Raw genomic sequence first — 25,859 nt, 5'->3', positions numbered from 1 at the left:
CACTGGTTGTCTTAACTGAAAGAAGGAACTTCAGAATTAAAGGGAGATATGGACAGAGGAAGAAGGTGGTCTGAAGAACATGTGAACCGCCCTGAGACCTTCGGGTATAGGGCGGTATAGAAATAAAATAAATAAAAATAAAATCAGACAAGCCATGCTGGACCAGGCCAAAGCCTACCTACTGTCACAATGACCAATGGTGCTGTCACAATGGGAAACCTGCAATCAGGAGCTTAGGCACAACCACAGTCTCCTCAATTGCGAGTCCCAGGAACTGTTCAGAGGCATCTATCCTCAAACAAGGCTCTGAATAATCCAAAGGAACAAAGGCAGCAGCATTAATTTTAAGGACAGCTAAAAATAGTCATGTTCTTTAACTGGCTTTTGACATGGTTGTTAATGCTGCCGCCTTTGTTAATTCTGATAAACTAAACAGAGCGGTACTTTGTACAGTAGCTCTGCAGAAAAAGCCATAAACAAAAGATTATTATTTTTTAACCACTTTCAAAAAGCCTAGAAACTGGGGGTGCCAATTTAAAGGAAGGAGACGGACTCGCCGGGTGACCAGTCACAGTCTCCTAGCCTAATCTATGCACAGGGTTGTTTTGAGGATAAAAGGGGGGAAAGGGAGGGGCAGAGAACCACCTCGATCTGTCTGCTGGAGAGGCAATGTGTGGATGTACTACTAATCATAGTGAGAAGTATCCCAAAAGGAATAGAAGAGATTTCTCCTGTTCTGACAAGACTCTAAAAGTGAATGCATTCCTGGCCTATTAGACCCAGGAAAGGGAACCTGTGGCTCTCCAGATGTTGCCCCATCATCTCTGGCCACTGGCCATGCTGACTGGGGCTGATGGGAGTTGGGAGTCCAACAACATCTGGAGGGACACAACCAGGGCTAGAAAGTCATACACAGGCATCCCCAAACTCGGCCCTCCAGATGTTCTGGGACTACAACTCCCATCATCCCTAGCTAACAGGACCAGTGGTCAGGGATGATGGGAATTGTAGTCCCAGAACATCTGGAGGGCCGAGTTTGGGGATGCCTGTGTATGACTTTCTAGCCTTGGTTGTGTCCCTCAGCTGGAGGGCTGAGCTTGGGGACGCCTGGTCGTATGTATAAGCTAATCGCCAAATGCCATCTTAAACCTAGGTTGTGGTCACCACAACGGAATGCCAGGCACCATGTTTTCCTCCAGTGGTGTTGTTGCTGTTGATTTCATTTCTTTTTTTAAAGAAAAAATCTCAAAGCGCGTTACAACACATTAAAACATCAAAGGAAACAATCCAGAATAAAACAAATTCAAGCTTCAGGAAGATGTTTCAGATCCTTCTCTGAGTGAGATTTGGCTTTCCCTATTTACCAACTTAATTTATAGAGCAGCCCCATAGCAGAAGGTAGGGACGCGGGTGGCGCTGTGGGTAAAACCTCAGTGCCTAGGACTTGCCGATCGTATGGTCAGTGGTTCAAATCCCCGCGGCGGGGTGAGCTCCCATCTTTCGATCCCAGCTCCTGCCCACCTAGCAGTTCGAAAGCACCCCTAAGTGCAAGTAGATAAATAGGTACCGCTTTATAGCGGGAAGGTAAACGGCGTTTCCGTGTGCTGCGCTGGTGCTGGCTCGCCAGAGCAGCTTCGTCACGCTGGCCACGTGACCCGGAAGTGTCTGCAGACAGTGCTGGCTCCCGGCCTCTAGAGTGAGATGAGCGCACAACCCTAGAGTCGGACACGACTGACCCGTATGGGCAGGGGTACCTTTACCTTTATAGCAGAAGGACTCTAGGAAGCCAGTGTGGTAAGTGGCCAGAGTGTCGGACCAGGACCTGGGAGATCAGGGTTCAAATCCTCACTCAGTCCTGAAGCTCACTGGGTGACCTTAGGCCAGTCACAGCCTCTTAACCCAGTGTTTCCCAACCTTGGGTCTCCAGCTGTTTGAGGACTACAAGTCCCATCATTCCTGACCACTGGTGTTGCTAGCTAGGGATGATGGGAGTTGTAGTCCAAAAACAGCTGGCAACCCAAGGTTGGGAAACACTGTCTTAACCTACCTCACAGGGTTGTTGTAGGAGGGGGGAAAGCCCTGTACTCCTTGGGGAGAAAGGTGGAGTCGAAATGCAATTAACAACAGACACTCACTCTTGAGATGTTGAACAGCCAGCTAGCTGTCGATGGGAGATTCAGAAGCAGAAGCAGCTCCTAGCTGCTTCAACATCCAGTGGTTAACCCAGAGAAAAATATGACTTTCCACTTCCAGCTAATAGCCAACCACAACCTTTGCATGGCCGCATCCTGCATTAAGCCAATCTTTCTCCAGAAAGACCAAATGGCTGTGTAAGCAAACTTGCGGCAACAGATTTCCCCATCCAGTTGGGCAAAGCATAGAGCTGTATTTGGGATCAGCGGGTTCTTTTATTGCTCATCGGTTCACTGGTATTTTATCTGCAAGTATATCTTACCATCACTACCCAACAGCTACATGTGCAATACTACCCACAAAACCCATGTAGGAAAAAAAACCACAAGCTGCAAGATGGAGCAGGTTGGAGCCACAAGCCTTCAAGAGATCAGATCACAAATGCAGGCCAGAAGACCCCACGGTGCCATAAGCAGAGTGAAAATGTGTTGTGGGAAGAACTGGGAAAGAGAATATGGATCTCTTTATGGGAAAACCTTGTGTCAGCAGCACCAGAGTGACTTTCATGGGGCACAAAGCTGGGCAATGCGTATGGTGGTCCTGGGCTACCCAGATGACAACACACACACACACACACACCTCGCTGATTATATAATACAGTGGTACCTCGGGTTAAGTATTTAATTCGTTCCAGAGGTCTGTTCTTAACCTGAAACTGTTCTTAACCTGAAGCACCACTTTAGCCAATGGGGCCTTCCGCTGCCGCCGCACAATTTCTGTTCTCATGCTGAAGCAAAGTTCTTAACCCGAGGTACTATTTCTGGGTTAGCGGAGTCTGTAACCTGAAGTGTATGTAACCCGAGGTACCACTATACAGGCACGTCCAACAGGTAGATTGTGACCTACCAGGTAGATCACTGAACATCTGTGGTTGAACACTGGTAGCTCACTGGCTCAGCAACATTGGCTCCCCTAAAAAACAGGCCGCCTTTGTTCCTAAAAAACAACTTTGACCTGAACCCCCAAAATGCGGGTCGACACTGTCAGTTTTTAACTCTGAGTAGATCACAGTCTCTTGGGAGTTGGCCACCTCTGATATAATACAGTCATACCTCGGATTACAGACGCTTCAGGTTGTGTGTTTTTGGGTTGCGCACCACGCCGAACCCAGAAGTACCGGAATAGGTTACTTCTGGGTTTCAGTGCTTTGCGCATGCGCAAAAACACCAAATCACAACCCGCGCATGCACAGGTGCGGTGCTGCGGGTTGCAAACACTGTAGGCTGAGAACGTGTCTCCTGCACGGATCACGTTCACAACTCGAGCGTCCACTGTAAATCCACATACAAACAAATGATCTTGAAAGCTGTAACGTTTAACCAGCTGTATTAGTAAACCAAATGGATTTCTTCCCACCAACCAAAGGACCCCACAATCAAATGAAGCGGCAGGTTTATTTTTAACCATTGAATCTTTAAAATACAATGGTACCTCAGGTTACATACGCTTCAGGTTACAGACTCCACTAACCCAGAAATAGTGCTTCAGGTTAAGAACTTTGCTTCAGGATGAGAACAGAAATCGTGCTCCGGCGGCGCGGCGGCAGCGGGAGGCCCCATTAGCTAAAGTGGTGCTTCAGGTTAAGAACAGTTTCAGGTTAAGAACGGACCTCCGGAATGAATTAAGTATTTAACCCGAGCTACCACTGTACATAAATGTAAAGGGTGCCATTTGCTTCAGAACCACAGGTAACCAAATAAACATCCAGCGTTTCTTTATCTGGGAAGCAGACTCAGCCGTTTCCGGGAGGTGGAACAAAAAGGAACAAGTCTAACCGCTTGGCCTGGCAAGACGCCTGCAGGTGGTTTAAGTCCTCGACCGTTCCAGCTTCCAAATGTGAAAAGGGGTTTTGCAGAGCACAGCCATGCAGAGCGAGGAATAAATAAAGCAGATGGCACCCAGATGCTTTCAGCAGCCCAAAGTACACAGTATGAAAAGAGATGCAGGCTTCCTGTCCAAGCTGGTGTGTTTGCTCAGGGAACAGCTCTATTATCTTTCCAAAGATACTCTTCCACCTGCAGTGAAGCATAAACTTCTGTGTTGTAGACATTGCATATATATAATTTATACATGCAGGCTGAAAAGGCTCCCCCCCCCTTTTTTTTTTACAGTACGCATTTAGCATCTCTCTAAGAAATTGCCAGTATAATCAAGCTGCTTGATGGCACAAATGCATTTTATTAAAAAGCATATGTCAGAGACACCAGCCTCACTTCTCTATGCTTTTTTAAAAATTTCTTTTCTTCCTCCAAACCTTTATTAGGCATTACAGATGTAGACCATCTTAAAACATCCATATGCAACATTTTAAAAAACATATACAAAGAAGCAGCAATATAAGACATATTGTTTCCGGGAGGTGGAACAAAAAGAACAAGTCTCACCGCTTGGTCTGGCAAGCCGCCTGCATGTGGCTTAAGTCCTAGTAACAGAAATTGTCATAGGAGTGTCTTGCCGGCTAAATGGTGCCAATAGGAGATACTATTGACAGAAACTCAGCCACCTCCAGCTGAATATCAGACAGGTGGAATTTGATATCTTCATTGTGCCATGATGCTAAGCTACCCAAAAAGGGGGATGCCACGTGTTTACGTAGCTGGTTGTTCAATGGACAGTAGAAAAGAATATGTTCTACAGTGCCTGGCACATTCAAATAACTTCCACAATGTCTATCATTTCTAGGGATGTTTAAATATCTGCCCTTAACAAAAGCTGAGGGAGAACCATTCAGCTAACATAAATGCCCTGCATTGGACTGGAATTACCATACTTTTCTGTGTATAAGACTAGGTTTTTTTTATTTAAAAATTATGTTCAAAATTGTGGGTCTCCACCCATTTTCTCAATTTGGAGTCCCCCCAAAATAGGGGGCATCTTATACATGGGGGCGACTTGTACACGGAAAAATACATTGTTAACTTTGAGACATAAGTCATCCTGTTATTGGTTGTATTAAAACCACAGAACTTGGGGGAGCAGATTTGATTTACAGCTGACTCAATGTTCTGTTTTTCAATATCCCTTATCTAATTTGGATATTGCAATAAATGTACTGCTCACTAGAATTACACAATGATTCCAAGTCAACACCAATAAATTGAATTTTGCTGTGTATGAGTTGGAGCCATCTGGATTTATAGGAGTCCTTAAGTAAGTCAGAAAGCAGACTCGACGGTTGGGAACGGAAATGGCAATGAAGTCAGTATTTTATAGTGCTAGTCCACGCTCAATATTCCATCATGTGTATACCTCATTCTGTACACATTGTCTCATACTTGATTGAATTTGGGAGCCTGAGAACAGGTCTTGAGTGTATCTTATCTAAATCACTATTATATAAAGGTAAAGGGACCCCTGACCATTAGGTCCAGTCGTGGCCGACTCTGGGGTTGTGGCACTCATCTTGTTTTACTGGCTGAGGGAGCCGGCGTGCAGCTTCCAGGTCATGTGGCCAGCATGACTAAGCCGCTTCTGGCAAACCAAAGCAGTGCATGGAAACACCGTTTACCTTCCCGCCAGAGCGGTACCTATTTATCTACTTGCACTTTTGGTGTGCTTTCGAACTGCTAGGTGGGCAGGAGCAGGGACCGCCGACCTTCTGATCGGCAAGCCATAGGCTCTGTGGTTTAACCCACAGCGCCACCTGCGTCCTCCATCCATATTGGGATCCCAAAAAGTAGCTGGGACAACACTTTAGCTTGAAAAATCTGAATGGCAGCTGGTATAAACCCATTACATTTCTGAAAATAAAAATGGGGTACGTTTTGCCTGTTTTATAGCACTTGTGCAGTGGTTTGACCAACTGGAGTTGCTCTGGAATAAAATTCCGAGATAAATCTGCATCTTTACTTGCTGGATTTCTTGTCCTCTTATTTTCCATTTCTCTAGTGTCCGGAAATTAGAGAAGACCAGATTTTTTTTTGTCTTCTCATAATTTATAGAGAGTTTGTTAATTTCACAGTAAGAAACCAAGGAGAGTAAAAGACGATTCAAACCTATCCTCGTCAGTGATAAGAAGGTCACATTATCTGCATACAGTAAAAGTGGGACCGGGTTTTGGTTGATTTTGGTTCTATTTTCTGGGTGTGCTCTGGAAGATCTGATGGGGGGGGGGAATTAAAAGGAAAAGGGGTAAGAATACACCCTTGTTTTACACCTTTCATGTTACGGATATCAGAAGAGCTGACCTTTTGATATTGAATTTGATTTGGCAGATGTTAAAAGGTAATTCTCTAGGTACCTGTGATTCTTTACTTTTCCCGTCACCAATTCACTCAGAATACTTTCAAAATTAGTAGGGCCCTGGAGTGAAATGTACACCAATGTTAAGAGACGCAGGATGAACTTCAAAATAGCTTATTGGTTTATCAAAAGGATATCACCAATCCTTTTTTTCTGATGCTTTTGCTCTTATCTTGAAAATATGTCTACCCCCATTCTGCAAATAAAATAAAAAAGATTGATAATATACTACACTACACACTGAAATGTTTAAATGTTTCTTTGGCCGTCCTTGAATCTTCATGCCACACTTGCCATCCTCTCTTGCCACACCCTTGGAATAGGGACCTGGGAGCTCGGCCTCACCTTTCCATCCCAAATTTCAGCTACTTTGGAAAGGGAAGCAGAGATGCCAGCTCTCCTCTCTAACCTTTCTATGGAGCGGAGAACCTTGATGTGGGCTGGGGAGGGCTTTAATCAGCTTGTGTGGGGAGAAGGCTAATAATAATAATAAATAATAATAATAAATTTTATTTATACCCCGCCCCCCACCCGACCAAAGCCGGGCTCACAGCGGCTAACACCAATAAAATTACAATAAAAGCATAATAGAAAAAAATAAAATAAAGCAATTTAAAATACAGGTTATAATGCAGCCTCATTTTAAAAGTAGCCCATAGGTCAAAACCGTAAGGGGAGGGAAACATAAGGGTCAGACTGAGTCCAAACCAAGGGCCAGGCAGAACAGCCCTGTCTTGCAGGCCCTGTGGAAAGATGTAAGAGGCAGCAGCGACTGAGCAGGACCCTGAACGGGAACCTGTAACCTTCCCGTCCAGCCAAAGGCATTGCCTTTGCAGATAGGAGCACAGAACTCACCGCGACCAACCCTGCTGTCTTGACATTCCTGCAAGGCAAGTGTGTCTCGCAAGCGAGCTCACCACTCCTCGTCTTAAAAGCTTGGCGGGACAAGCAGGGGAACTCGTTGGGACGTCCTCGCCACTGTGGAACTCCTTATTCTGCTCTTAATTCCTGAGTCGTGACTCCTGGGCCCTGCTATGCTGCTGCCCAGTCTGCCTAAAGGTCACTTTCTTACTCCTAAGAGTCTACGGCCAAAACCTAACTTCCTGCCACAATGACAGTTAACTCATAACTGAGCGGAACCCCCAGCCAATTGGAACTTGCTCTCACCCAGACCAACCAGGCTGAATTTACCTGGTCCAGGCCCCGCCTCGTAATATTGTAAAGTAACAGAAGGGAGAGAAAAAGAGAGACCCTCAGAACCTGTCGCCAAGGACCTGGCTCTGTGTAGCTTTTCAACCTCGCAAGAGTGCAAAACTTCAGAGCAGATGGGTGGGGTATAAATAATAAAATTATTATTTATATTATTATTCGGACCTTTACAGTCACAGAAAATTCCTTAACCTCAAAGCATGAGCAGAAAACAAACAGCTTTTTTCCCACGCGGAGGAAAGAATAGCTAATTAAAGTGCTTATGAATGCAGATCTATAGTGCTCTCTGTCAGTCATAAATCATCGTCTTTTGCATGCAGTGGGTCCCAGTTCAACCCTGGCAACACCCCCAGTAAAAAGGACATGTCACCATTAAGAAAAAGAGTTAAGAACAGGCCCGTGTATATGTGGACTATCCCTGGATCAAGTGACTTTTGTTCTTTAAGTTCTCAGAGTTCTTAACCAAGCTCAAGATTGTCGTATGAACCAGCCAGATATTTAACTTGTCATCCATCACAGCCAGTCCATCATCTGAACGATAAGACCTGAGAGCCGTCCTGCCCAAACATGGCAACTAGACATTCCATTTTGGCAGGGCCGTATTAAGTATATCCGGCGCCGTGGTGCAAAGATCCCTCTGGCACCCCCCCCCCTGCCCTGTTTCCCAGAGTAGTGGACCTTGCTGGCAGTTTTGTGGGGCTGGAGGAGGCGGGCAGCGGCTGGAGGGCAGCTTCTCCGGTGAGGAATAGGCGGAGGCTCCGGGCGCGGTGCTGCTTCAGCGAGGCGGGCGAGGGCAGTGAGCTGATGCCAGGAGCCACAGCACCCAGCCTCTGCCTCTTCCCTGGCGCCTGTGCCACAATGGCCACGGCAGGCAAAGGCCCGAGGCGCGGCACTGCTTTGGCGCAGCATGGCAGAGGTGGGCAAGGGCGGTGAGTTGATGCCAGGAGGCGCTGCGCCCACCCTCCGCCTCTTCCCTGGCGCCCTCCAGAACTTGGCGCCCTGCGCCACTTGCCTCTATGGGCAAGATGCCCCTGCATTTTGGCAACTGCAACCTTGATTTAAGAAGCCATTTGGTGCCTGGCCTATACAGTGGTTTCTTGGTTTTCAAAAGTAATCCACTCCTGAAGACCGTTCAACTTCCGAAACATTGGAAAACCAAAGCATTTACTTCCGGAAAACTCAATACGGAAGCCGCATGGCATGTTCAACTTCCAAAAAGCGTTCGGAAACCGAAGCAGTTACTTCTGGGTTTTTGGCCTTCGAAAACCGAAACGTTTGAATTCCGAGATGTTCAAAAACCGAAGTACCACTGGATCTGAGTTTCCTAGCGCTGACCAGGAGCAGTGCAAACTGAAATGTTTTTTGCCAGCCTCACTTGTCAGGGATTCTAAACCCAAAGCTCTAAAACGAGGCTGCAGAATTTCATAGAGCAGCGCTCAAATGCAACCACTGAATAGAGATGTTTTGCCTGGAGAGGCCAGATAAGCGATTAGCATCTAGCCAGCCGTGACAGATGCGCATGCAATGATTTAGTTGCGGTTTTATTCTTAGAAATGATGGAAGCCAGAGAACTCTCCACTCTAATGACTCTGCCTGCATCAGATTTTACGGTTATCTACGCTGCTTCCTTCCCCCCTCTCTTTCTTTGTTTCCCATAATTCTTGGAAGTGTTACTGGAAATATTAACACAAACACACTTGGGATCTTTCTCAGTGGTTCTGGGACTTCATGTGCCAAAAATTAGGCAAGAAGAAACAAGGCCACAAACCACACACACACCCAGTGTTAAGCAACTTGACATCCTCACATGCGATCTGATGCTCAATTATTTTTTAAGGATACGTTTACAGATTTTTTTGAAAATGCAGGTGCAAAAAGTCAGTAAGATATATAGCTCAATAAAAAGAAAAGTGTTAGCTATAACTGTGACCAAGCAATATCTTCAGTACAGTTGTACCTTGGAAGTCGAATGGAATCCGTTCCGGAAGTCCATTCGACTTCCAAAACGTTCAGAAACCAAAGTGCGGCTTCTGGTTGGCTGCCGGAAGCTCCTGCAGCCAATCAAAAGCCATGGAAGCCCCGTCGGACATTCGGCTTCCAAAAATAGTTCACAAACCGGAGCATTCACTTCCGGGTTTGCGGCGTTCGGGAGCCAAAATGTTTGAGAACTAAGCTGTTCGAAAACCAAGCTACGACTCTATTAGGAAATAATTATTGGTGGTATTTTGTGGTATCTGAAGAAGTGTGCATGCACACGAAAGCTCATACCAATAACAAACTTAGTTGGTCTCTAAGGTGCTACTGGAAGGAATTTTTTTATTATTTTGTTTCCAAAGTCTATATAAGGGCTTGTGCACCATTGTTCTGGGTTCTCTCCTCCCTCCTGTGTGTGGCGAGTGGGGGCCCTGTTGCAACAGTTAACAAAGATCAGGCTTACTAGCTGCTTTGCTTCTCAATATTCTCTGGTTGGCCTCTGTTATTTTCTCCTACCGATAGGGAACCCACTTAAGGACTCTATACTGGCTCTTAGATACCCCATAAGGGAAAGGGGGCAGTTTTTTCTTATAACACAAGGAAGGTGCAAGAGAGGAACTGAAAAGAGTTCCTTCCACTTTGCCAATGTCATCGGACTAGAAAGTGAACATGGGAAGAAGGAGACAGCTGAAGCATCAAGCTTTGAAGTTCCTCTCCATCAGTTTCTGGCTAGCGGTTCCTCTCTGGGGACATGCACCCATTCATAGTCCTGCTGAGTCCACGGCCGATCACAGAAATATAGACACAACACGTAGGCTAATAACTGTTAAATCATATGTAATAGAATAATGGTATCATTCAAAAGGTAGAAATAAGTCTACTGGAGTTCATATATATATAAGGTATATATAAAGTAACAGACTAGTGGCGCAGAACGTCAAGCCATGCGCTGAAGATAGGCGTCAAAGGTCAGTCTCACAATGGTTATTCAAAGGTTTCAACAAGAGACGTCTCCAAAGTCTAAAAAGTAAGGTTTTCTCAAATGTTTTTCAAAAGTTCCAACAGAAGACATCCCAAAAGTCTCAAGGACAGTGTTTCTGGAGTGATACTACTGTTTCGTGATAGTCTTCATCAGCTGAAAATACAGTGGTGCCTCAGGTTAAGTACTTAATTCGTTCTGGAGGTCCGTTCTTAACCTGAAACTGTTCTTAACCTGAAGCACCACTTTAGCTAATGGGGCCTCCTGCTGCTGCTGCGCCGCCGGAGCACGATTTCTGTTCTGAAGCAAAGTTCTTAACTTGAGGTACTATTTCTGGGTTAGCGGAGTCTGTAACCTGAAGCATAAGTTAACCTGAGGTACCACTGTACAATAATGCCCTTGTTATATTTGAACACATTTTCTATAAACACCAACTTTGTTTGGATACCGATTTGGAATGCGCAGATTAATCTGTATGTGTAAATTAAGATGGATGCAGATTTATTGTACTCTGATGTTTTGTCTTTCTTTCTTTCTTTCCTCAATAAATTTGCAGAGAGAGAGAGAGAGAGAGAGAGAGAGAAGTAAATGAAAAGCTAGCTTAGCCCAGGGCAGTTTTGTACAACTTGACCTTTACAGCTTTCTGGTGATGTCACATTCTGGAATTAAAAGTCAAGTCAGTCATACCTACACCAACCAGACCTTATGGAACATTTGAGAAGGCAAGTTTCCTACAGTCATGTTTCTGAGGCTTTTATTAGCATGAAACCAGCCTCCACCTAGGAAACTGTCCTTTCAAGGAAATAAGGGCAGAACTCTTAGATGAGGTTGGTAGTGTATGATGCAATCCTGGAGGACCCAGATTCCTGAAAACCTCACCTTTCATTAAGTTGCTAGCTGTCACGGAAGTGTCAAAAGCCCAGCGCAGTGGCTGGACAACATTTCCGGCAATCGAGAGGAGAGGGAATTCCATGTTCCAGCTGAACTGGAATGAAACACATCTTCGCTTGACTTGCAAGGGACGAGCAAAGGCTGTAGAATAACCTATGTCAACGTGGTGCACACCAGACATTTCGGACGACAAATTCCACCAGCCTGATGGGAGTTGTAGTCCAAAACATCTGCAAAGGCTGCTGCAGGATTTCCAAGCGTGCACAGGCCAAATAACACCCAGGAGCAATTGCAACCAACATAAGAAAATCTTTAATAAAAACTAGGTGTTATATACTGGGACGCAGGTGGTGCTGTGGGTTAAACCAATGAGCCTAGGACTTGCCGATCAGAAGGTCGGCGGTTCGAATCCCCGTGACAGGGTGAGCTCCCATTGCTCGGTCCCTGCTCCTGCCAACCTAGCAGTTTGAAAGCACGTCAAAGTGCAAGTAGATAAATAGGTACCACTCCAGCGGGAAGGTAAACAATGTTTCTGTGCGCTGCTCTGGTTCGCCAGAAGCGACTTAGTCATGCTGGCCACATGACCTGGAAGCTGTATGCTGGCTCCCTCGGCCAGTAAAGCGAGATCAGTGCCGCAACCCCAGAGTCGGTCACGACTGGACCTAATGGTCAGGGGCCCCTTTACCTTTACCTTTACCTAGGTGTTATGTATTCAGTGTGTCTGCCTGAGCTTGAGTCTGGACTAAGAATTCTGAGCTCATGTGTTCTGATTCGATATGTGGTGTCCAATCACAGAATATTTCAGATTTGGGCCTCTGTCATTGGCCCTTGAACTCGGAATCGTGATTCGCAGCTTGGAAGTTTAGACAGCCAATCACGGGGGGAGTGGGAGTGGCCCAGGCTTTCAGGAATGTATATAAGCAGTTGCTTTGCCCCCGTTTCCCAGTTATGTAGTTCAATAAAAGTTCTTGCTGTTATCACTGTGTCTTGCCTTGTAGGAACCCACCTACACTTCAATTAGTTCCTGGTTTTTTTGTAATGTCAAAAGCATCTGTGTTTGACTCTCTCCTTCTCTCCCTCCCGCAGTCCCCAACAAAAAGCAGTCCTATCTCATCACAAGGCCCTGAATCAGGAAGTGCTAACTACAGGTATCAGCAATAGCCGCCATGACTCAGACCTGAAGAGGAAGTGGCAGAAATGCATGGTTCATTGCACCTTCACCAAACTTTGCAAAGCATGAGAACAGAGCTCACACCAGGACAGCCTTGTGAAAATTCTCATGCAGGAGTGGGGAACAGGATTGAGCCACATTGGTTACTGCCCTCCCCTCAGCTTGTGGATCAAATCTGACAGGCAAACAGAGCTGTCAGTCCCCTGACATCACAGTGACATCAGGCGATGTTTCTTTGCAAGACCTTTGCGGTTAAAGTGCCGTGTTAAGTGCTCAAGAAAGCACTTGGCGTAGGATTTTGCTGTCTTGGCCGATCCAAAATGCCTACACACCTTCCTTGGGCTGAGCCAGGTTTTCAGCCTAGCATCGACTGTGACATCAGGTGTTGGGCAAACAGGTGTGGCTCAGGTGAAAAGGTATCACAGGCCACACCTGGATGCATGGAATGCAGTTTGGTTATCGATGCGGTACAGAACAAGAAGGAAGCTGAAGAGAAAAGCGTCATTCATAAAGTGGTGGGCATTTGCATGGTTATCTTAAAAGGAGAAACATTTCTGCAGGAGATCAATCCAGAGTCAGGCACAATTGTTTCCAGGTTCCCAGGTAGCTAAAGGAGTCTCTCAGAGGCAGCATGTCCCAACAAGGAAAACAGAGAGGGAATCGGCAACTAGATATTGCCGGATGCCTCAAGGATGCCATCCATTTGACATGCAAATCCAGCCATGATTGGCAGGAACCCAAATGCTCAGACATCACACGCTCTTGCCTCTCTGAAGCAATTTATTGAGCAGCTATAAAAGAATCACTTCTCCCAGTAAGTTACAAGGCAGAAGATTCAAAAAGGAAGCTGGAATTCCCCAAAGCGAAGTTTTAAAGAATGGGCCAAAGAAACAGGCCACAAACCAATGTCCAAATGAGCAACCCACCCCAGAAATAAAAAAACTGCCCCAGCCTCTCCTCGCCGCCTGTTCCTCAAAGTGAAAATCGTGGGTTTCGTTTTTTGCTGTTGGACATATGTTTCCTCCAAATAAGGCTCTCACCAAGACAATCATTTCATTCAGGCAGCGGCTGGTCACCCCCCACAGTAACTGCAAGGGTGAAAACTATTTTCAGAGATGAGTTGCGTGCTGAGCACGGGGGCTTTTTAGTGGTGGTTCCTCAATTCTCACTTGGTATCATAGAATCATAGAGTTGGAAGAGACCACAAGGGCCATCGAGTCCAACCCCCTGCCAAGCAGGAAACACCATCAGAGCACTCCTGACATATGGTTGTCAAGCCTCTGCTTAAAGACCTCCAAAGAAGGAGACTCCATCACACTCCTTGGCAGCAAATTCTCTTTCGAATTCTCTTTCAATGCCGTACAAAGTCCCTCTCCCCATAACCTCCGATACTTAAGGCGTTTATATACTTGGTGTTTCTAAGTGGCCTACATGCCAATAATAAATAAAGTGGCCTACATGCTGGGAACAAAGCAATTGAAAAAATCACCATAAAACCCAACGGAAGCCTGAACGCTTCAAAAAAATATTTGTACAGTTCACACATTGCTACTTGCAGTTTCTGTTGCTCCATCTGCCTGCTTACAGTGGAAAGTCCCTACACCTGTCCTCACTAACTTGAGAACATAAGAAGAGCCTGTTGGATCCACCCAATGGCTACTTTAGTTCAGCATCCTCTTGATGCGGCCAATCAGATGCCTCAATGGGAAACCCAGCACAAGAGTTCTCTCGCCTTCTGTGGTTTCCTGCAATTGCTATTCAGAAGTGTTGCTTCCTCCAGCTGTGGAGGCAGAGCTGAGACATCCTGGGTAGTAGCCATCAATAGTTTTCTCCTCCACGAAACTGCCTTTTGAAGCTACCCAAGTTGGTGACCATCACCATTTCGTACTGGAGCAAGGAGGAAAGGTGGGAAATAAAGGAGAGCCAGCTGGAATAGCTCAGCTGAGAGAGAGCACGAGACTCTAAATCGCAGAGTCCTGGATTTGAGCCACTCATTGGGCCAAAATATTCCTGCGTTGCAGGGGGGTTGGGCTAGATGACCCTCAGGGTCCCTTCCAACTGGATGATTCTGTGGTTCATAAGCAAACAATAACATAGGAAAATGGTACTCTGGGGGCTAGACGGGTATGCAAAGCAGACGTGCCTCTTCTCCATCCTGACGAACGGCCTTCACCAAGGACCTCAACAGGAAAGCAGCTCACATGGAAGAGACAACCATCTTTTTTAAAAAACCATGGTTCCAAACCAAGTTACTTATCATTTATTTGCTGTATCGATTAGGTACCTCTTAATTAAGCAAGTCCTCTTTGGGATCTCACAAATCTGTTAAAATGTAATAGATTTTATTATTGGTAAATCAGATTCCTTATATTTACATTACAAAAGATTTCAATTCAAACCTACAAATGTTTTCAGATGTTTGCAGTTTTCTTTCGTATAAAATATAAATTTGTTCCAGTCCTTTTGAAACAGTTCATTGCGCTGATGGTAAAAAAGTAATTATAGAAATGCCAAGAACTCAGAATGATGTGTGGAAGTCAGAAAGAGGGAGGGAAGGAGGTCGATGCTCTGTTAGAGCGATGTATTAAGTTATAGATTTATGTACAAAACGTGAATATGACAAAGATGGAAAACTTAATAAAAATGTTGGGGGGGGGGGGAATATAATAGATTTTAAAATCCAATCCTTCAAACCCTAGCAAATGCAGGAGTGAAAACACAAGGGAATAACCTGTAGCTCACGGGCAGAGCAACCGCCCTGCACCCAGAAGGTCCCGGGTTCAAGCCCCACAGCAACCACGAGGTGGGGCTCAGAGATGCCCTTATCTAAACCCCTTGAAAGCCGCCAGCACGTCAGCATAGAAAGAGCTGAGATAAATGGATAAAGTGCCTGACGTAGCTAAGGCAGCTTCCTGAATAATCATATTTAGATATCCTGCCCTTCCGCTTATCTGGAAATGTTACAATGTCTGGTTTATTGTATAGTATATGGAGGGCGTAAAATAAAATTACGGAACCAGACTGAAGCAGCCCAAGTGTCAACAGGCCTAGAAGAATAAGGCAAAAGGTGCAGTTTGTAAATAAAATAATTTCTTCCCAACTGAGATTAGATAAGCCCCCTCCCTGATGGACTTTCCTCCAGGTGTTTTAAAGGCAGCGTTCAGGCTTCCGTTGGGTTTTATGGAGATTTTTTTAATTGCTTTGTTCCCAGCACGGTTTATTGTCATGTAGGCCACTTAGAAACACTGAGTATATAAACGCCTTAAGTATCAGAGGATATGGGGAGAGGGACTTTGTATGGCATTGAAAGAGAATTTGACACCAAGCCAGAATTGAGGGGCCATCACTAAAAAGCCCCCGTGCTCAACACGCAACTCATCTCTGAAAGACTCGTTCAGAGGAAGACTTGGAAAGAAGCAGCTGAATGTTTGGGGGAAGTGATAACACACCCACCGGCCCATCAGCCAATGTCAGCTGATGGAGAAGGTTTAATCCTGCTGGGTGCTTATGTATGCCACTACAGCAGCAAGAATGTTGATTGCACAAAATTGGAAGACTGGAGAAATACCAACTAAAGAAAAATGGCAAGAGAAGTTGATGAACTATGTAGAACTGGCAAAGATGACAGATAGACTAAGAGAAAAAGACAACAGAGGCTTTGAAAAAGTACCATTCATATTATATTTGCAGAAACAAAGAAAGTCAGTAGACTTGATGGCAGGATTTAAATAAACATTCACATTATTAGCATTAGAAAATGTTTAGAAGATAGTGAAATGCGATGGTGTATTTACTGTTGGGAAGTTGGGGGAAGCCTTGGAGGGGAGGGAGGGAGGAATATATAGTAAATGTTAAGAATCTGAGATGTATGCAATGAATGAAAAAGAAAAATATATAAAATATTTTTTTTAAAAATCCTGCTGCGTGCTGTTCTACCAGCATGTCCCGTGTGTGGAATCGGCTAGCAACGCAAATCACTGCAACGATCAGGGTTGATGCTTCCCTTCATCAGCTTGTGGGCAGAGTCCAAACTTGCTTGGTGTTGCTTCCTGCACCCCCCCCAGCTACCCCATGGATGAACTTCTAACAGGTGGGCTCACCTATCAGTCACCTGACATCATCATGACAACCAGCGTTTGGCCGGTAGGTGACTCATCCCACCTGTCAAAGTTGGCCTGTGGGTGGGGGAAAGCTAAAGATCTGCCCGGGTGGGCCAAAAATATTCCCCACCCCTGAGATACTGGGAAACTCTTTTGACGCAGAGCTGTTCCTTCGGCCTCGTCATGAGCAAAAGTCATGAGGACGTCATATGATAACTTTGGCCAAGGTGAGCCACACCCAGACCAGTAGCAAGATGCAGGATCTGTCCCACTGATAAGGCGATGGATCATTAACCCGTGCAGCTTTGCCCCAGCCTTGACAGCTGCAAAGGAGGCAGTTAAAGGAGAGCAAAGGTTCATCTCCCAGAGAGGCTTAGATACCTTTATCTTTAAGGGCCAGGCAAAAATGTTTCTCTATAACCCGAGCTGGAGATGACTAACATCCTATGCCCTTTTAAATGTGTTTGTGGCAATGGGGGTTATTGGTTTGCTTGTATTTTATTATGTATTTCGTGTTCTCATTTTGTATTTTTATGTTGTGAACCGCCCTGTGATCTTTAGAGGAAGGGCGGTATACAAATTTAACAATAATAGCTATTTTTCTAGAAAAAGAGGTGCCAGAACTCACCATGGACACCTCCCTTGTTCTCTTATAATGGCAATGGTACCCACCTGAGAGGTGCCGGAACTGAGTTCCTATGAGTTCCAGCTTTCGAAAAGCCATAATAATAATAATAATAATAATAATAATAATAATAATAATAATAAAGAAAGCTGGAGGAGCCAGCCAGCACATTGGCAAAGGCTGCTTTTTTGACATTTAAATCAGTGGGGATGTGGGTGGCGCTGTGGGTTAAACCACAGAGCCTAGGGCTTGCCGATCAGAAGGTTGGCAGTTCGAATCCCCGCGACGGGGTGAGCTCCCGTTGCTCAGTCCCTGCTCCTGCCCACCTAGCAGTTTGGAAGCACGTCAAAGTGCAAGTAGATAAATAGGTACCGCTCTGGTGGGAAGGTAAACGGCGTTTTCGTGCGCTGCTCTGGTTCGCCAGAAGCAGCTTAGTCATGCTGGCCACATGACCTGGAAGCTGTACGCTGGCTCTCTCGGCCAGTAAAGCGAGATGAGCACCGCAACCCCAGAGTCGGCCACGACTGGACCCTAATGGTCAGGGGTCCCTCTACCTTTACTAAAGCTCTTATGGGGTGTTAGGGGAGAGGTAGTAACTCTGGCAGGGGACACATTGTGGTCCTTCTGGGGTAGTTTGTCTACCTTTGGCCCCTCCACTGCACATTGCTTCAACTAGCTGGCTAAACCAGGTGAGGGGAGCTGATGGGTCTCAAATCCTAACTGAGTTAGGGACTCCTCTGTATGTGAAGACAGGCTCCAGCAGATTGAGCGGACAAGACCCATGGCAGGTCCAACGATCAAGGAAGCTGTAAGCTCTTCTGGTGACCTGCTTAAGAAAGCTAGAGGACTTCTTTAAATCCTTTAAATAAACAAAGGATTTATTTATGTATGCTACAACAACAGCAAGAGTCTTGATAGCACAAGGATGGAAGAATGAGGAAACCCCGACGAAAGAACAGTGGCAAGAGAAATTGATGAATTAGGCAGAACTGGTCAAACTGACTTAGAAGTTGTGAGACAAGGACAACTGTGAGGAATGGGAACTTTTTACAAACTATCTAAAAAGACAACAAAATGAATTGGACTCCTTGGCAGGTTTTGAATAAACATCCAGAGTTTTGGATTTGGATTCGATATCCAGCTTTATCACAACCCTAAGGAGTCTCAAAGCGGCTAACAATCTCCTTTTCCCTTCCTCCCCCACAACAAACACTCTGTGAGGTGAGTGGGGCTGAGAGACTTCAGAGAAGTTTGAAGAGCCCAAGGTCACCCAGCAGCTGCATGTGGAGGAGCGGGGAAGCGAACCCGGTTCACCAGATTATAAATCCACCACTCTTAACCACTACACCACACTGGTTAAATAAATCCACAAATTTATTGGGTGATAACATGATGAATAGATAGGTAAGGATATGTACAATTTTATAATATGCAGAGAAAATATGTGAAGGGAGAGGAGCTGAGGGAAGTCCTGGGGGGGGGGGAGAGGGGAAAAACAATGTATGGTTTGATAATTTGTTATGTGGAAATTGATCAATAAAAAATATTTTAAAAAGAAAGAAAGCTGGAGGAGCCAGCCAAATGGAGATGTCCACTGCCAACTTGGCATTCAGAGATCTCCGCACAGTCGCAATTGCACCTGGCGGCTGGCTAATTTCTAACACTGCCTAAGATGCCCCAAAAGGAATCACAGCTGTGGATGTGGACCCCAGCCCCTACTGATTAGTGGCAATGCCCTCCTAACTGCGTCCCTCACAAACATGCTCCCCATCACTCACATTTCTGGGAAAGCTCATTTTCGGGAAGTGGATCGGCGACGGCAGCGGGGGTGGGAATCATTCTTGTTTTTAAAACACAGCATTAATATCCCAGGCGCCCAAGACACAAAAGGAGCTTTCAGAGCAGCATGAATGCAGGCCTATCAACGAACGCAGAACTGGCACAAGCGCCAGGATAGCCTCCGAGTCTCAGATGACAGCAGATCCACTCGGGGCCAAGCTGGGCACAGACAGAGCTTGCCTTCAACTAGCTATGCCAATCTCAGTTCAGCAGCAAAAAGACAAGACCAAGGAGGAAAAGGAACAGGACTCCAGTGCTGGTTGTGTCCAGCTGTGGGTCTGCAGAGCATCTGTTTCCTATGAAGAAGCATAGAACTGTAGAGTTGGAAGGGGTACCTGAGGGTCATCTAGTCCAACCCCCTGAAATGCAAGAATCTCAACTCAAGCATTCATGGCAGAAAGTCCTGGGTTTAATCCCCAACATCTCCGGGAAGGGCTTGGAAGAGGCCCCGGGCAAAATCTCTGCACAGCTGCTGCCAGTCAGTGCGGGTAATGCTAAGATAGATGGGCCAACGGCATGACTCAGTTTCAAGCAGCACCCTATGTTCCTGCCCACAGATGAGGTATGCCAACCTTACATCTCAGTCCCAACCCCATATCTGCACAAATGTATTATCCCAAAATACAGACGTGCTTTTACACTTGCAAGACTGGATGTTTTGCCATCTGCGGTACTTGAGGGTCGGTTCCAAAAGATCCCGCCTGAGAAACGTCTTTGCCCCTGTGGAGATGGTAGCACTGAAACAGCGGCACACGTCCTCCTGTCCTGTACTCTCTACAAAGACCTCAGGAACGAGATCATCACCCCACTCGTACTAACCATCCCAGGGCACTCAACCACTGCCACAATGTCCTTTCTTCTATCAGATCAAAATGAGCAGATAACAGCAAAGGTTGCTAGGTGCATAGCAGGGGCAATCAGAATAAGGGCCACTAACTGACTGCTGATTCAGGACTTTAATTTGTGCTCTTATATCAAATTTCCTTTTCCGCATATACTGTAATGTTTTACTGTTGCTGTGGCCATTGGCTAATGCGAATAAGTTTTATCTCTCTCTCTCTCTCAGTCCCAAGCTCCTGCCCCTCCCCCTTTCACCAAGAGCATTACAGAATCTGGATAACCGGCTAACGAAAATAATTAGAACTTGAAGGTTTCGCAGTTCAGCGCTCTACCGTATCCAAGCTAAATTGGCTGCATTTTTAATTGTTGTAGCTTTTCATAGGCTGTGTTCCGTCCACACTCACTGTACAGTGGTACCTCTGGTTACGTACTTAATTCGTTCCAGAGGTCTGTTCTTAAGCTGAAACTGTTCTTAACCTGAAGCACCACTTTAGCTAATGGGGCCTCCTGCTGCTGCCGCGCCGGCAGAGCACGATTTTTGTTCTCATCCTGAAGCAAAGTTCTTAACCCGAGGTACTATTTCTGGGTTAGCGGAGTCTGTAACCTGAAGCGTATGTAACCCGAGGTACCACTGTCCACCCAAAAATAAAGTTCAGAGAAGCAATCCTTTGCTAACAAATACAATCTGGGTATTGACGTCTAAACTTTCTCAAACTGTTCTGCGCTTTGCGACACAAAAAATTGCCACATCCTTGAATATGCAACAGGAAGATTTGAATGTCCTTTAAAAAAAAGGCTATTGAGAACAAACAACTTTCATGACCGCTACTCACTAGCAACCAATTCATTTTTCAAAAACCCTCCATGGAACGACTTCCAAGCTGCTAATTTTGGTGGAGGCGTCCCAATTTTGCATGAAGCCCCCACCAAATCATTCTTTCCTTCTTCTAAGCCAGAGGTTTCCAAACTGGTTAGTAGCACCCCTTGGGGGGCAGCGGGAATACTTGTTGGGGGGGGCAGACTAAGAGGCAAGTGGGGGGGCACTGGATGTGCAAATGACTACCAGACTCTGAAAAGCTGGTGTCACTGGATCAAGTTCATTAATTTCGTTGAATTAATTACAATAAATAGTTTGGATTTTGAATAAACCTGCAATTTATTTTTACTTCTTTAAATTTTATCGTGTTGTTATCTGTCAGGGTGGGTGTCGGAAGCAGCTGAGCGGTAACTCACAAAGCGTCAGTGAACTTCGTTCTTCATTCAAGGAAATAAAACAGCTGAGGCCTAGCACCTCTTCCCAGGAAATCTCAGCCTCATGAAACAGTTGTGAGGACTGAAGGTCTCTGCCTTTCCATTGCTCCCTAAAGCTCCTCCTTCTCCAGGGTTTCCCCCAAGCAATCTGAGACTATGCTAGCATGTCTGTCTTTGCTTCTCCCTCTTCATACCTCTGATGGTACTGGGAGAGCTGGCCACAGCAGTGGGTGGAACCCCATGGCTTCTTCAGCAGCCTGCATCTTCTCAGCCTTTTGGCCTCCCTCCTCTCCAGCTTCGACTTCTGCCTCTGGTCCTTGACTGCTCTCTGTCACAGCCTCTTCCTGCTCACTAAGCCCTGTTACCCTTTCAGCTTCCAACACTCCCCCCCCACAAGTCAGCTTCCTCTTCTTCCTCTTATGACATTGTTGTCCCACCAACACTCCCCGGGCTCTGAGCCTTCTTCCCTTGGGGGGGTTCCCCAGCTGGTGCCCCCACCCTTCTCCTGCATCCAATCAGTCCATAACATCACCTTCCTTAGTGGGTCATGCAAACTGCTAATTTCAATACTGCTTTTTATAGGGTAAGGGGCGCTGGGGGTGAGTTTACGGAACCAAGGTGGTGGCGGCATGAAAACATTTGGGAGCCATTGCCCTAAGCTGTTCAGCCTGTTTGGTAACCAGAGGCATTCAGATTTTGTTTCACCCTTGAACTGATTTGGACATTTCTCAAGTCAAGCCAGGGCTGGACAAAACTGTCTTTCACAACACAAGGCACCTGCTGCCCACCTTGGATACGAGAAAGGGGGGGAAGGAACTGGAACGATTCACAGCAGCACAACCGCGAATGCTCAGAAGAGATTACAAGAGGCAGAGAAAATATTTCTGTTGCACGAGGCTCCTTCGGAAATTACATATGACTCAGCTTCCCTCTGCCCATACTTATTCGGGGGTTGGTTTTCCAAGGAGCAGGACCCTTCCCTCAGCCCACAAATGGGGGGAAACCGACAAGAATTACAATGGGGAGGAGGCTGTGCTTAAAGAAAACGGGTTCCTTCGTTGCTCAGCTTCTGCTCATCAATGTGAATTTCTAAGGCTCAACCTTGGGCTAAAAGCCAGAGCAGCAGTGTTCAAAATGGTTCAGACATTCAAATATCAGATGCTTGCAACCAAGTGGGGATGCTCAAGCGCAAGGATTGTGCCTGACGTCTCTCCACCGTCTGGAGGTGCATGCCTGGGGATCCTTGGATCTGGACCATTTTCATACACTAATTCCTCATCCTGTAGAATTCTATCAGTTCTGCTTTATCTGCACAATCAGAACGAATTTCAGGAATCGAAAAGTTCCCTTGGCCCCAAAATGGCATCTAGACATTCCGTTTTGTCGACTGTAACCCTGGTTTCAGGAGCCATTTGGCACCTAGGTTATATATCTGAGTTTCTAACACTGCGTAGCACATAGGTAGGTTTGCACACAGAAGGTCCCAGGTGTGATCACTGGACACCTATGGAAGAAGAGTGTGCTGGATCAGGCCAATGGCTCATCTAGCCCAGCATCCTGTTCTCACAGTGGCCAACCAGATGCCTGCGGGAAACCCAAGGCAGGATCTGATCCCAAGAGCAATTCTCCCCCCTCCTGTGCTTTCCAGCAGCTAGGATTCAGAAATATTGCTGTCTCCAACGGGGGAGGAAGCACAGGCATCATCTTCATCATCATCATCATCATCGTCATCATTTTATTTATATGCCGCCTTTCCACAGTTAAAACAATGCTCAAGGCGGCTTACAATACGAAAAGATTTTCATAGTTACATACACAGCAAAGTAGTCATAAAAATAAATAATAATAAATAATAATAATTTTTTATTTATACCCCGCCCTTCCTGGTTCAGAAAACCAGACTCAGGATGGCTAACAACAAATTTAAAACACTTAATTGATGCAACAAAAAAACAGCATAAAATACAGTATAAAACGTGAATAAGAATAAATTCAGAATTCAAAAATCAATTTAGGGGGGGAAATCCATCCAATAAACATTAGATGATCACCAGGGCTAGCTGGATAAATTAGTCCTATTTGGGCCAGCGTGGAGACCAGGGGAGAATTAGCTGTGGGATCCCAGAGCAGGTAATCTTCATAAAAAGGGGAGGAAGGAAGGGGCATAAAAGATCAGGCTAAGTTCAAGTTGAAAGCCAAGCGGAACACGTCAAAAAACCTACATAACCAAACTGAACAATTTCCACATAAAGATACAAAAAACTCATATCAATAACAGCAAAAACTCCCAGCAAAACTTTTCCCCAAAACACTCCAGTCCTTGCTGGGCAGCAGCAGCAGCAGTTCTTATGAAGCCTTCCAGGCCCCGCCCTGGGCCAGGTGGAGAGAGGCAACAATGGGGCCCTCAGGCTCCCAGCGGGTCGGGCATCCTGGCTAGTAGCCACCAACAGCCCTCCCCTTCATGAATTCATCTCTTTTTAAAGCCATCAAGCCATGACTGCCTCCTGTGGCCGGGAGTTCCACAGGTTAACTCTGCCCATGAATTGCCTTGAAAACACCAGGGAGCCACTGTCAATTGACAGTATGGAGTCAGATGGATCAATGGTCCAATTAGATTTCATACATTTAAAGCAGCTCCCTACCCCCAAATCCTGGGAACTGTAGCTTACCCCTCCTAGAACTACAACTCCCAGCACCCTGAACAAACTACAGTTCCCATGGTTCTTTTCTTGGGTGGGTGGGTGTGTGCTTTAAATACGTGGTGCGTGGGCAGCCTTGGTTTCTAAACAGGCAGCTTCCTTTGCTCGGAAACATGAAGAACGTTAGCCAAGAGGAGAGTCACGGGTTGAGAAGAAGCCAAGTGCACTCTATGCACCACATATTGCAATGCCACATGGGGCAAGGGCTGCCAAATCCAGCAGAGCCCAGAGCTATTGCGTATCAGAGCTTAGTTTCACAATCTCCCCCTTCCCCTTGTTGCTGGAGAGAAAGCAGAGAGTCTTCCAAGAGAGAGGGGGGGGGGAAGGAAGGGGAGTTCACCTGCCAATCTTCGTTTCACCCCCCCCCCCCCACCTCCAACCCCTGCTGAGGATCCCAGAGCCTGGCCAAAGGACAGTCACTGAAAGGTTGAGGTCAGGCTCTCATTAATGAACTCCTCGCTTAATGAACTCCTCGCTGCCTCCAGAAGCTACTCGCAAACCGCCTGGCCATCTGGCATCCTTGACCAGATGCAAAATTGGAGGAGAGGCTAGCAGCCTAGACACACAAACACAAACACAAACACAAACACACACACACAAACACACACACACAGGACCCCATCTGCCACTGCTGGGCTTGGGAGGAGCTCCCAAAGTCGCCCCCAACCGCCCTCCTAAGTTGGGAAACAAAACAGAAAAAAAGCCAATCACCTCGAGCTGCCAATTTGGGTCCCTGCCTGTCTTTTGGGCTAAAACTCCCAGCGGACTCAGTTTGGCAAAGGGGCCCCTTAAACTTCCAGGTGGGTCCCATTCCGCAGAAAGCTAGGAAAGGATCGAGTTTCTCTGCGCCAGCTCTGAAAAACCCGACGGGGGGTGCTGCCTCGAAGTACCCAAACGCGGAGTCCAACCCCGCCCTGGTCCGGGTGCGTGGACTTGTCTTGTCTTCCACATTTAGAGACCCCCCTCACCCCCCAACATCCCCCTCCATCAATTTCATCTCTGCGAGCCTCTTCTCCTCCGCGTCCTCCTCACCCCCAAGCCTGAGACTCCTCGACGCGCCTTGAAGCTTCGGCGAAGAAGCCTCCCTGACGCAGCTTTTTGCGGCCACTCCCGTCTAGGGGGCTTTGTCGCTGAGGCTGCTCCGATCCACCTGCCCCAAACCCCCAGGACCCCCCAGGGACAGAAAGCGAGCCCAGGAAGATTCTGCAGTTTCGTTAGGGAGCGGAAAGAGAGAGACGCAGAGCTGCGTTGGCGGCCGCCACGTCTGAACTTACCTGCCCTAGTTGGGTGGAGCTGCTCTGCTGTGTCCGCTGGGGTTGTTGGGCCGTCGAGGAAGCGCCGGGAGGTTTTGGGAGCCTTCGTGGGGGGGGGGCGGCGCCCAGCCACACCCGGTGATGAGACCGCCCCCGGCCCGCCCCGGTCCGCCCCTTCGAGAAGGGAAAGCGCACGACGGCTTACCGCTTGCTAGGCTCCGCGCGGGCGCATCGGCTGCCCGCTGCCTTGCGCAGGATGGCAGCCCGGGGGGGGGGGGGTTCCAGCAAAACTTGTCTACTCGGGAGTCAGGCCCGGGGAGAGCTTGCTTCTTTCTCGGATTGGGGCTGGCGGGGTCCTCGAGCAGTCTGCTAGACGGTGGAGGCGCCGTCCCATCGGGGCTCACTTTGGAGCCTGGCGCGCCCTTCGGACCAGGGCGCGTTGCCTCGGAATTCTGACCCGCTGTGGATTGTTGTTGTTGTTTAGTTGTTTAGTCGTGTCCGACTCTTTGTGACCCCCTGGACCAGAGCACGCCAGGCACTCCTGTCTTCCACTGCCTCCCGCACTTTGGTCAAACTCATGCTGGTAGCTTCGA

General features: G+C 46.8%; 1 protein-coding gene across 2 annotated transcripts in view; it reads right to left on the bottom strand.

The window, feature by feature from the left end:
- Positions 1–25,440, bottom strand: part of LITAF (lipopolysaccharide induced TNF factor) — a 31,685-nt gene extending 6,245 nt beyond the window's left edge. Inside the window, exon 1 of one of the 2 annotated variants that reach the window (XM_079954088.1) lies at positions 25,288–25,440. The gene's annotated coding sequence lies outside the window, so the exon portion shown is untranslated. Of the gene's footprint in view, positions 1–3,968; positions 4,139–25,287 lie in introns of those variants that run through there. The other variant, XM_079954089.1, reaches the window with a different exon arrangement.
- Between the last annotated feature and the right edge of the window lie 419 nt (positions 25,441–25,859).

Source organism: Podarcis cretensis, assembly GCF_951804945.1.
Source record: "Podarcis cretensis genome assembly, chromosome: 14".
NCBI lineage: Eukaryota > Metazoa > Chordata > Lepidosauria > Squamata > Lacertidae > Podarcis > Podarcis cretensis.
Note: the sequence above shows the minus strand (reverse complement) of the source record. Positions and strands in the feature narration are given on the sequence as shown.